Source organism: Lissotriton helveticus, chromosome 6 (genome assembly GCF_964261635.1).
Source record: "Lissotriton helveticus chromosome 6, aLisHel1.1, whole genome shotgun sequence".
Lineage (NCBI taxonomy): Eukaryota > Metazoa > Chordata > Amphibia > Caudata > Salamandridae > Lissotriton > Lissotriton helveticus.
This window is the reverse complement of record NC_136067.1, coordinates 1,846,841,411-1,846,854,325: the sequence shown is the minus strand read 5'-3', so window position 1 is coordinate 1,846,854,325 and position 12,915 is coordinate 1,846,841,411. Positions and strand designations below refer to the sequence as shown.

Genomic DNA, 12,915 nt, shown 5'->3' with positions numbered 1-12,915 from the left:
AGCAGACTAGGTCTAGGGAAAGGGGGTTAAGCTGTGCTGGCAAATGTGCAACAGTGGGTGCATGTGTGAACATGTGTTGTTGAGAAACATAGGCTGGAAAAACTCCCATCAGACCACCCTTTATGGTGGATTTCACGTCATGTGGGATGTTTTGTTGATCATACCAGATCACAACCGACCAAATAGTGTCGCTGTGTAAGTGGATGTCAATGATCCAGCCATAATGTCCAGAGTGAAGAAATATAGTGTGTCCTAAAGTGCAGTGCTTGAATACTAGTGATAAATTAAAATTGACTACGCAGGGTTTATGAGGTAGGGGACAAGGCTGGGAGAATGTTAGCTTGGCTAGACAAAAGGGAAGGGAATTCCAAGGGTATCCCACGCTTAAAGGATGGTCAGGGACAGGTGTACACGAACCCACGGCATATAGTGGATCAGCTCGCAAGTTACTTTGAAGGGGTCTACACGCCAGCAACTGTGATCGCCCCTGAGACGGCTAGGGAGGCATTGGCGCCAATTGAGATCCGAACTCTATCGCCGGAAATGTCCAACGAATTGGAGGCGGACATTACCGCTGACGAAATCCAAATGGCGATAGCGGCTCTGAAATCAGGCAAGGCTCTGGGGCCCAACGGCATACCTATAGAATGGTATCAGGCGGCACCGGAAACTCTTAGCGTGCATTTGCTAAGAATGTATAAGGACTGTCTAGAAAAGGGCACGCTTCCTCCGGATCAGAGGTTGGCGACGATTGTGGCCATCCCCAAGCCAGGGAAACCACCTGAGGACTGTTCATCCTATCGTCCCATATCACTGCTTAATGCAGAGGCTAAAATCCTCGCCAAACTCCTAGCGACTAGGCTCTTACCGCATCTTGCGTCCCTTGTCCACCCGGACCAGTCCGGATTCATGCCCCACAGAAACACGGCGCTGAACTTGCGTCGGCTGCATGGGGTACTGGCCAGGGCAGATTCCATTCCGTCCCCGGCAGTGGTGTTGGCTCTTGATGCCAGGATGGCATTTGACCTAGTGGAATGGAACTACTTGTTTGAGGTACTGTCGCGGTTGGGGTTTGGTCCCAGCTTCATAGCATGGGTTAGACTGCTGTACACGGAACCAGTTGCTCAGGTGGTGGCGAACGGGCACATTTCGAGAACATTTTCCTTGGGGAGAGGTACGAGACAGGGATGCCCCCTCTCGCCATTGCTGTTTGCGTTATCCTTGGAACCGCTTGCCACTCTCATTAGGACCTCGCCCTTACTGAAGGGAATAAGTTGGAAGGAGGGTCAGGAGGATCGTCTGTCGCTTTATGCCGACGATATGTTGGTATATCTCATGGATCCGGATGAGGGGGTGCCGGCCCTGCTACGCCTCTGCGATGATCATGGAAGGGTCTCCGGGTACACGATAAACTGGAACAAGTCGGAACTGTATGTCGTGAAGGGACAGCTCCCCGTGCTGGCGGCGGACTGCCCTTTGAAGGTGGCAGGCTCCTCCTTTAAATACCTGGGTATTCACGTGACTAGAGACCCCGCTGAATTTCTGGACAAAAACTTGTATCCCCATTTGGATAGATTCAAACAGGATGTCAAATTCTGGGCGGGACTCCCACTAACGCTTTTGGGCAGGGCCGCATTATATAAAATGATGTCCTTACCCAGATTTTTGTATGTTCTGGATAACACGCCCTACCAAGTACCTCCCAGATTCTTTCAAAGAGTGGCAGCACTGGTCTCCAATCTCTTATGGGGTAATTTGCCGGCTCGTATTGCACAGCCCAAGTTACACAGGGGATGGTACGATGGGGGCATCGCATTGCCCAACCTGAAACTGTACTATTGGGCAGCGCACCTTAAACCCATCAACCACTGGCTCCACGCCCCCCAAACTGACCCAGCCTTTCAGGCCGACAGGGAACAACTGGGTACTGATACCATGCTGGCCCCATTATATGACCAACGCCGAGTCCGTAAATTAGTGGGCCCCACCAAACTAACAGTGACGCTCTGGCATGCCTCGACAGCGGCTTTGGGCTGGAAGGGGAAAATAACGAAACTCACTCCGTTATGGGATTCCCGAGCTTTGGGCAATATGAGAAATAGCCGGGGCTTTTCCCAATGGGATGCTATAGGGATCTCCACGGTGGGGGACCTTTGGGAGAGAGGGGAGGTGATACCTTTTACAAGATTGAGAGAACTGTACACCCTGAATGAACGGGAGCTCTATAGGTACATGCAGATAAAACATGCACTGCTCACTGTCCTACCCCCTCACGCGGAACTACCGGAATCTTCCCCGCTGGAAGACCGCTTGCTTACAGAATTCATGCCCGAACGGGCGACGTCCCTCACATATCGTAAATTACTCAACAACCTGCCAGACCCACTGCTGTCTCTGAAGGAGAAATGGGAGGGGGACACTTGTGAAATGGACGAACAGGAGTGGAATGCGGCCGTAGCGTCGCCTAAAGAGGTGGGAATCTCGGCCCGGATGAGACTTGTACAGCTGAAGATATTACACAGGGTCTACTACACCAGAACTTTGCTACACCGCATACGCAGATCACAACACCCTTATTGTCTTCGCGGTTGTGGGGAGGAGGGCACATTTTTTCATACCTTATGGGAATGCCCCCGGATCAGGGAATATTGGGCACGGATCCTACGCACCATATCACAGACACTGGAGATATCGTTGTTGCCCGAGCCACGGCGGTGTTTACTTAATGTATGGGAACCTAACGATCTATCCAGACACAGCCAAATCTGGGCAACGGTGGGTCTAATGGTAGCCAAGCGAGATATTGCACAGCGATGGGGGGCTGCTGAGGTACCGACTAAGAACCATTGGTGCTTAAATATGGACAGGGTGATGATAACGGAGAGGGCAGTTTACTCAAGTAGGGCCTGCCCGGGGAAGTGGAACAAAATCTGGACTAAGTGGAATGCCTACAGAGGGGATATTTGTGAGCCCTTAGCAGAGGAGGAACAGGAGGACTCTGAAGGGGAGGAGGACGATAGCTAGTACTCCCGCGAAACAGCATTAAGGGGTGCATACCAGTCGACAGGGACTCACTGGACAGCGTACTGCCACAGGGGGATGACAGGGGGGTGGTGTGAGGTCACGGGCCAGTTGAGAACACATTCTTAGGGACACTCGCACCGGATGGGACAGCGGGCGTGGGGGGGGGTACCAAGGGACTACATTACATGGGAAAGCTGTTACAGCTTAACACTACTCACCATATGATCGAATTGTGATTCCGATGTTTTGGTTTTATCTGTTTCGTTGTTGTCTTCGTGAGAGGAAAAAACCCAAAAACCTATATATTCTTGATTTAAATTGCATAACGCTGTACCTTTCACTGTGGCATAGCCATCTTTATCCTCCAATGCCAATTGTGACTACGCGAAAAGTTGCATGCTACATACTGCCTATTGAACTGTTATAGCGGCCAGCCCGTTGGGTTGTAGGCATTCCGCTGTGTAACTTGGACGGTACAATAAAGGTTTTTGAAAAAAAAAAAAAAATAAATAAAAAATAAAAATTGACTACGCAGGCGCTGTGCAACATTCAAAGCGCAACCTATGTGTCATACATTAAAAACCCGCCGAGTAGTATGACTACCCAGTGGCGCTGTGCAAAACGGTCGACATGTTTCAGCCGATGGGGCAGTGCCCCGGCTTTCTTCAGGACCATAGAAAAAGCTACTGACACTATAAATTTTAAATTTTAAAGCTGAAAAAGGACAAATAATGTACTAGTAAAGTTACATATCTACCAGGAATCGTCACAATTTAATTCCCACTGGAAGGGGAGAAGAACATCTTCTTCCTAGAAAAAATGTTGACAAAACACTGTATTACACACATGCAGCCCTAAGAAAGCACAGAAACCATACCAACAAAACACACCTGCCTGAATGAAATTTACATTCAGCATTATATGACCAAGCATAATAGCTTAAACAACATGAAGCATTTCTCCATGATGCTACTCACCCAGCTTTATGTGGGTGAAGACCTCACCTCACCCGGCAACCGCTCGGGAGTATGAGGCCCCGCTCTGTAGTGTAGAAAAAAGGAGCACTGTAAGTACACAACTTTACCGTGTCCACGCCAATTGCTTTACACATAAAAACCTACAGACGTGTGGTGGTAGCCCAACTGTTCAGCCCAACATTCAACCCACACCCAGTCACTGAACAGACAACATAGTGCAGTAGTGTGTTACATAAAACCTCCATGTGGTTTCTTGATAACTTTTAAGAACCTGCCTGGTGCTGGTAACATATACTCATTGATAGATGTTCAGAGTTACTAACCCAGGGATTGTCTATGATAAGGGGCTGTTGAAATGCCCGAAAGATTCACCCACAATGTTCTAGATAAGCCTCTGAGTTAAAGTCTAAAAGGCTGAAGGGGGCCGTCCAACTGATCGGCTCGAGTGTACCAAATTCGATTACATGAAAAACGGGGGAAGGGAGGGGGCTAGGCTGGAGGTAAACGCATCGACAGGAGACTCACCTATCCGTCGGTGCCCCCAGGGAAAAGTCGAGCGGAAGTGGAGGTAATTTGCCGACCGCATCTGGGTGTTATATATAGCTGCCTAGAACCATTGAACAGGCAGAAACCGGGCGTTTGAATCTCGGCAGTATGGAGAAACGCGCGACAAGGAGGCGCGAGAAGAGACACTACTCTTTGGCGCCTGCGCAGTAACAATGGTTACCGGTCAAAAGAAATGCCGATTGTAGTCACTCTATAATGAGCCACCTGCGCGAAGAATGTTTAAAAGATTTAGTTATAATTAGGTAGCGTAGATAGAGAAAAAGAGCTGTTTATAATAATAGCTCAAAATGCGCATACAGTAATACCCGCGCATGGCTATTGAGGAGACACTACAAGAATGTCGAGCGCCCAATGAGATTGACAGAACCTCACAGGGAAGAAACGTTATAAGCTCACAGGCTTAAGTCTCTCAAAAGGTGAGCTTGATATACGCTATAAACCTAAGGGCTCACTTACAGTGAAGTGCAGAAACGTGTCAGTGGCAACTGTTTGCATAATAAAACCGCCTAAATGCAGTAGATGAAAAAGTAAGTTCTGATTGTACCTAGAACATTTGCATACATGTGTGTATGCACGGGGACGATCTAATCAAAAAACCTCGACTATGATGACTATTTATAAGAAAAAACTATGCCCCAAACAGAAGGAATAGTTCCTACATGGAAAACCACTCAAAGATAGAGTGTATCGTCTAGTAGTTTAGTAATCAGACCTTGGTGAGTTGTTACATCCTGGAACATGATAGACTCTAAAGAGGGATCAATATGTTCATGATACTTATCATGCAGTGTCAAGGAGAGTAGGTATAGGACTGGGTGGACAGAGGGGGGTCACACACAATCATGTAGGGTGAGCTTTAGGGATGCAACAGAAAGTGCGTTGCAACCAATTAATAAGACCCGCAACTGAAAAGTTGCTCTTAATATCAATAAACAAAACAAGTATGTGGAGGGTCAAGGGGAATATTTAATGACCTCTCTGCTCACTCCCCTAGGCAAAGATACAACATTCAAAAGAGAGCAGACTAGGTCTAGGGAAAGGGGGTTAAGCTGTGCTGGCAAATGTGCAGCTATAATGCTGAATGTAAATTTCATTCAGGCAGGTGTGTTTTGTTGGTATGGTTTCTGTGCTTTCTTAGGGCTGCATGTGTGTAATACAGTGTTTTGTCAACATTTTTTCTAGGAAGAAGATGTTCTTCTCCCCTTCCAGTGGGAATTAAATTGTGACGATTCCTGGTAGATATGTAACGTTACTAGTACATTATTTGTCCTTTTTCAGCTTTAAAATTTAAAATTTATAGTGTCAGTAGCTTTTTCTATGGTCCTGAAGAAAGCCGGGGTACTGCCCCATCGGCTGAAACATGTCGACCGTTTTGCACAGCGCCACTGGGTAGTCATACTACTCGGCGGGTTTTTAATGTATGACACATAGGTTGCGCTTTGAATGTTGCACAGCGCCTGCGTAGTCAATTTTAATTTATCACTAGTATTCAAGCACTGCACTTTAGGACACACTATATTTCTTCACTCTGGACATTATGGCTGGATCATTGACATCCACTTACACAGCGACACTATTTGGTCGGTTGTGATCTGGTATGATCAACAAAACATCCCACATAGCGTGAAATCCACCATAAAGGGTGGTCTGATGGGAGTTTTTCCAGCCTATGTTTCTCAACAACACATGTTCACACATGCACCCACTGTTGCACATTTGCCAGCACAGCTTAACCCCCTTTCCCTAGACCTAGTCTGCTCTCTTTTGAATGTTCCATCTCTAGTATGCCAGTTTCCAGTTTTCGTGAATACAACGAATATCAGGCCTATGTAATCCTACGTTGCCACATTTTACAGTGTGCACGTTAATTCATTGAATTGTCCCCGTTTCTAGGCCTCAAAAGGGCCCGGACTCAGATTCAGCTCCTGTTTCCTGAACCCTCTCCGAGGAGCGATACAGCCCCCACCTGTATCCCTGACCCTTAGCTTACTTTCTTGCCTCGCAGTGCCCGGCTCGGCCTGGCTCTGCCTCCCAGTCTGCCAAGAGTATGTTATGTTTCTAGTTATCAGTCCAGCCCTCCTTCTCTGCATTCTTAAGCTACTGAATCGCATCAATAGTTTCCGTCATGGTCTAGCCTTTATGACTCCATGTAAGAGAAATACTGTATTCATATTCATAGAATATTCCTCGCACATGCAATACATTTAGAATAATGCATGCACCAGTCTTAGTGTCTGTTAGCCTTTACCCTGATAACTTTTGGATTCTATTGACATGTACTATAAACACCAGATACTAGATATGCCTAGGTACATGTCGCTCTGACCCTCCAGACTTTCGTCTCCTCTTCTAGTGCAGAAGTCATAGCCCCAGTTCTCCCTGGTAACACGTCATTGCCAGTTTACGCGCACCACTAGGTTAGAGGTCCCAGCTGCTCAGGTAGCCCCCTCCATGTTTCCGCCCCGTTTATGACATATTCTGTTACGTTTGCATCACATGTCTATGTATACGCCCTGCACACACCTCTTGTTACACCCACTTTATGCCTTATCTTTCGCGACTGCTACAAACTACGCCTACTGCTACGCCTACTGTACTGAATGCAATGAATTTGTTTAACTATAAATATTGTGCACTGTTATTAAAAGTTATCCTTATGCTCCCAGATCCTGCCCCCGGCAGCTGCCATCCTATTCCCATGCAGGCTGTCCTGTTCCTGTCCTTTTATACTTAATTAAAGCCTGTCAACTCCAGCTACCTCGAATCTTGACTCTTATTTATTGAGCTACCTGTTTATTGATTATAGTCAAAAATAGAACCGGTAATTAATTATTTATTTACCACACTACGGCGCTCGGCCTATTCCATAGAGAGAGGTGAGTCTCGGGGCGGGCAGTCAGACATCTTCTGTCTCCCCTGGGATCGCCTTTCCAACATTAATGTAATCCAGGCCCTCTCTATTATCTGAAGGAAGCCCTTCCATTATAGAATAATCTACTTTACATGACTATGGAAGTGTCTTTCCAGTGTGTTCTTGTGGTCTGAGAGTCTGCCATTTAGTGCAGTATTATCTTTCTACCTGTGTTTGGTACTCGTGTGTAACATGCACCCGTCACTTTCTCTTGTAACACACTGTTTTCTACCTCTTACATTTGTTTATTTTCGATATCTGCACAAGTGCCACCAGTGCCTACGTAACGTTTGTTCTTGTGCTTGAGTGTCCTCCATATATTGCAGTATTATACCTCTATGTTTACTTTGTACGCTTTTGTAACCTGCACACGTCACTTTTTCCTACTGTAATGCACCGTTTGCTACCTCTTTTTTTTTGTTGGTTCACGATTGTCACTTTTGTAATGCACCGTTTGCTACCTCTTGTATTTTGTTGGCTCACAATTGTCATTTTTGCTTCATTTAATGTAACGTTTGCTTTTGTATTTTGTTCACTTGTAATGTTCTCATGTATCAGTTCTGTTCCTATTGTGAAGCGCCCTGACACCTTCGGGTAAAGTCCGCGCTATATAAAAATGCATAAATAAAATAAATTCAGAGAGCAGAAACAAACCCTTATATAGCCTGGAACATATCTGGAAGTAGCCCGAGCAGACAATCACACAGAAGTTGTATATTAAAACAACATATATAATGTATCCTATGACAAATATTGTGTCCTAAATATAGTTTACAAAAATAATTTCCTACTGGGTGTAGATTATTTAATGTTAACTTCAGTGGGACACTATTTTTTTAAACGATATTTAGGCCACAATATTTATACCAGATGATATTCCTACAACTATTTTCTGATACCACATACACACACAAAAAGAGGCCACCAGCCAATAGACATAGCCTATCAAATAGCTCAGACAAATTCCCACAGTGCCCAAACAGACATATCCCTTGTACCAGTAAACCCTCACATTGAACCAGATTCTTTCAGTGTCAAACAGACTCATGCATAATGCTCCCAACCCTCAAATTTTAGACAGACCCAACCATATCCAAACAATATCCTTTTGTAGTCATGGCAGGTGTACATAGGCCTTATATATGTTGTAAGAGAACCTCCCAGCAGAATCAATAGACATCGCACACAACAACAAGCTCACTAATTTCCATATAGCAAAAAAGTCTGCTACATTCCTATAACGGAAACTGCCAACACACTCAACACATCTAAATACAGTGCACGATGTATGACGAGTTACAGTCATCCTGAATTTGTTTTGCAAACAATGACTTGCAAACCTGTATTAAATAATCAGACCCTGGCTGGTCTCAGAGCTGTACACAGCTACCCCACTAATTAATTGACTTGCAGTTAACAAATCACAAACAGTTGCAATCAGAGAATTATTGCCTCTGCAAGCTTTGAAGACGTCACACAGAGTGGAAGATACATTTACAGCGTTGGAAAGAAGCAAAGGTGCACGACAGAGAGCATGAACGCCCTCTAGGAAATAAACATATAGAATGGTAAGTTAAGATAATCAATATGATGCTGAGAGCTTGAAAGAGGAGTTTACTCTCGGACAGAGCCATCTCCTTATATACAATGGTGATATATTTGACAAAACATCTCTTTATGTCTCGGTAGACACCAACATGCAAATCTAGCAGAAGATGCAAAGCCGCAGCAATGTAGTCTGAAACAGATACTGTACCGAGCAAATGCTCAGGAAATGCTGTTCTGGTGTAAAGGCCTGCACCAAGCAGAGGCTGGCTGGGCGTCTAAATAGGCTCATAGGATAAGTACATAGCAGTGAAAGCCACTGAAGATCAATGGAACAGGTTTATGAAGCCGGAGAAAGAGTATCACACATTGACAGATCAGCAGAGAATCCTAATCAAGCACATCTGCGGCTAACCCCCCCTTTCGAAGCCAAAATAAACTTTATTAACAAAGTTATATATGATACATAAAAGCAATGGCTAACATAGGCAATGCACATTGAGCATGGAAAACAAGGTAGCAACAGACATGTTACTCCTATACCACTAACTTACTTTACAAAGCATGTTGGCATTTGTAGGAAAAAATGGGTCGAATGTGTAAACACAGTAGCAACTTTACAGTGTTGAAAGCAGTGAGTACACTTCAGTTACTGTGAGTGACACGCTACATGTTTCATTTACTTCTGACATAAGGAGAAGGCGAACCAAGGTCAAATCTCCTGGTTTGCTATATGAAAAGTTAACATATCACAAATATTGCTGGCATATGTATTATACTAACTAATGCTACCACTGACCACAACAAATATCTTTAAAAACCACTTTGTTAACTGTTTTCCTAATTTCTCATGCAGAAGACACATCCCGTCTACCTGACAAGGATGATGATGAGGACTCAAGCTATGCCTCACTAAGGCCTAATCAGTGTCCCGATCTGGTAATAATCTGTCCATTCGGACTGGACTGTCACTACTGGTGCAGGACCAAGAATGATTTACATATGGGCACTTTCTTTGTAGAGTGGTATAGTAGGTGAAAAACAATGATCTGTAATGTGTTATCACATAATTGCCACCAAGCATTGCTTCCACCACTTTGTTGTAGTAGATTGCCTAAATGCAACAGCAGGACCAGGACCAAACGGGACTCCTGTGCTCACTGTGCCACATAGCATCCCTCATTGATTAGGTTGAAACCGATCTGGGCTTCCTTGTGTTTCTGAATGGAGAAGACCTGACCTCGCAGTTCGTGTAGGACTGTTCCTATTGGAGCAGAACTAAGACTGATTTGCACATGTATGGTCTCTGTTTAGAGTGACGTAGTGAGTGAAAAACAATAATCTGGAATAGTATCCAGAGCAATCGCCAGTGGCAGAGATAAATTCAAGTAATCCTTCCATCACTTTGCGGTTTTCTACAACAATGATGACGAAAATACAACAACGCATCCTCGCTTCACCAGCAGGGATCCATCTCCCAAAACACAACCACAGCAGGATAAACATGCTGAAAGATACAGTCACACACAGGTGGAAGCAAAATCACAGCCTGGTAGGAGCATAGGTGGCACCCTTATGGCAGTCCAGTTTAGGAGTTCAAAAGACCTCTGATGCAGTTACAAAAAAAAGCAATCCCTGGCCATGAACATGCCTGGCAAGAGTATAGAGACAAGGATGGCACATTAAGGTTAGGCTCAGTAAGGGAAGCACTAATACAGTTTGATTGGTCCTTAAATCGGTTCCAAAAACAGATCCATCTCCAGCAGAGTAAGGAAGACTCAGACTGATCAACCTTACCTGATCAAGCACCCACACATTCCGGCAGTCAGTAGCACATGCTGCATACTGTGCCATCGAAGAATCAGTCTGTAGGCGCAGATGGTGTGCTACAGTTCTCACAGGACCAGGGGTTTGGTTATGGTAGAACTGCTTTGGAGAACTCAACGGCTGCAAACGGTGAGCCGGTGTATGCCTAGTAGGCGTGTCAATATTTTAGCCGGTGTATCCCTAGTAGGCGTGTCAATATTTTAGAGGGAACAGCTTATATATTCAGGAATCTGTGTCTATCAGGAGAAGCAATTTTTATTCCACACAGCTCAAGTGCATCGGGTGTGTTTGTAATTGTTACTCAGTGCTTTTCGTTTAAAAATGGTATACTTACATTTTAGTTGACTGCAGTCAACCTCTTAGGATAAGTTCTTTGAGCACTGTTTCAAAAGGAGATAGGTTAGGGTCTGTTTGTCTCCTTCATATGACACCTGTAAGATAAACAGATATGAGATTTTGTCAGCGCCTTACTTCGGTAGTGCATTGTGTTAGATTAGATGTGTCATGTGGCCCACCTCAAAAGTAGGTGTGTACTAAAGTACCGATGTAACAGTAAAGCCCATCTTGTTTACAGAGTAGATTTCATAATCCAGGTCACTCATATACATCCTTCTCACAAGATCTGCTCCAGTGATACTTCCCATATACATCCTCCTCACTTGTCCAAAAGCCATGACACTTTGTATGTAAACCGTTCCCTTGCTGGGCTCCAACATTTCTCATTTGTTGCAGCACAGCACACAGGACTGCCATTGAGAAGGTCTGCATTGCATGGTGGGTGGGGTGGGTGTTTTTTTTAATATTTCCCATCTGGTGACCCTCTATTACGAATAGTGCTTAAATTTGTACAAGAATAAGTGATAGGGCTCAAAGTTTTGCTTACGCTATTGAATGTCTGGACGCCAAATACTAAGGCTGCGTAGTCTTTTTCCACCTTTTTCCATCACCATAAACTCCCTGACTCACTCTTCTGTGTTTTTGTCCCTGCTTTCTCCTTTGTCAATGTTTGTCCATCTTTCTTTCCTTACTTTCCCTTTAACTCTCTTGCTCTGAGTCAAAATCTGGTACGGGAAAATAAAAGACGGTCCCCAAAAATTAGTGCTGGTGGGCCCCACATGCCACCAACGGCTCCAATTAAGAGCTGGGTGGGAGGCAGTAGCAAATGGATACCTTTATATAATCTTTTCAGCAACTTTTGGCGATTTGAGTATGGTGTACATAACTTCTGCAAGCTATTTCCAATTCGCTTCCTTCATACAAGTAAAAATCACAACACTACACAAGTTTTGCTGTTATCCAGTTTGCACCACCATGCCCCTCCTACCCCCTCCCCCCACTGACCTCTTCTATTATCCCACATCGGCCCCGCGCATATCCCTTCACAAACTTTCACATAATTCTCAACAGACCCTGACATAAATAAAAAAATAAAAAAATCGCAATACGGGTAGTTTTTCACAATACTGAGGTGTGCGTTCGACTAAGAGAAACATTTTTCTCTTCAACTAACGAGCAGTCGTTTACATGAGTACACACTTGCCAGTACGGAATATGTCTAAAAAAGACAGACAGTTCCTAAAGACCAATTCTCCCCTAAAAACATACTTCGAGGAAATCCGACCGTTACAGTCAGCAGGTTTCCTCGCGCGCACAGGTGTCCGAGCCTCATTTTCAAGCAGACGCGCCGTAACATGCGTCACTCCACTCGCGCGCCCCCTCAGAGGGCAGGGTGATGAATGGAAAAACACACTCCACATCATTAAAGTGGGACTGTTTAGCAAAGGAAGAGTGCTGCGAGGTGCGGAGGAAGCCTGCTTATTAACACGGGGCACCTCTTATCTCGAGCAGCTCCCCGCCTGCATCGCGCAGCAGCTGCCCAACCTGGGTCACGCAGCGTCACGCTCTTTGCGTAGATGGGGCCGCAGGGGATTGGCTCCTCCAGAGGCAGTTTGGTGTTGTTTATCTTTTGTCTGGCCTTTATGTAATTTTTTTTTATTGGAACCGGAATTAAGTTACGTAATTGAGAGGAAGGGAAAAACATTATAGTAAAAGAAAAAGAAAACA

General features: G+C 45.0%; 1 protein-coding gene across 6 annotated transcripts in view; it reads right to left on the bottom strand.

The window, feature by feature from the left end:
- The window catches only part of PROX1 (prospero homeobox 1), a 482,982-nt gene extending 470,284 nt beyond the window's left edge, over positions 1–12,698 (bottom strand). For all 6 annotated transcript variants that reach the window (XM_078649768.1, XM_078649772.1, XM_078649773.1 and 3 more), the window contains exons 1-2: positions 12,457–12,698; positions 11,186–11,282 (exon numbers count right to left, since the gene is read on the bottom strand). The gene's annotated coding sequence lies outside the window, so the exon portion shown is untranslated. The remainder of the gene's footprint in view (positions 1–11,185; positions 11,283–12,456) is intronic.
- Between the last annotated feature and the right edge of the window lie 217 nt (positions 12,699–12,915).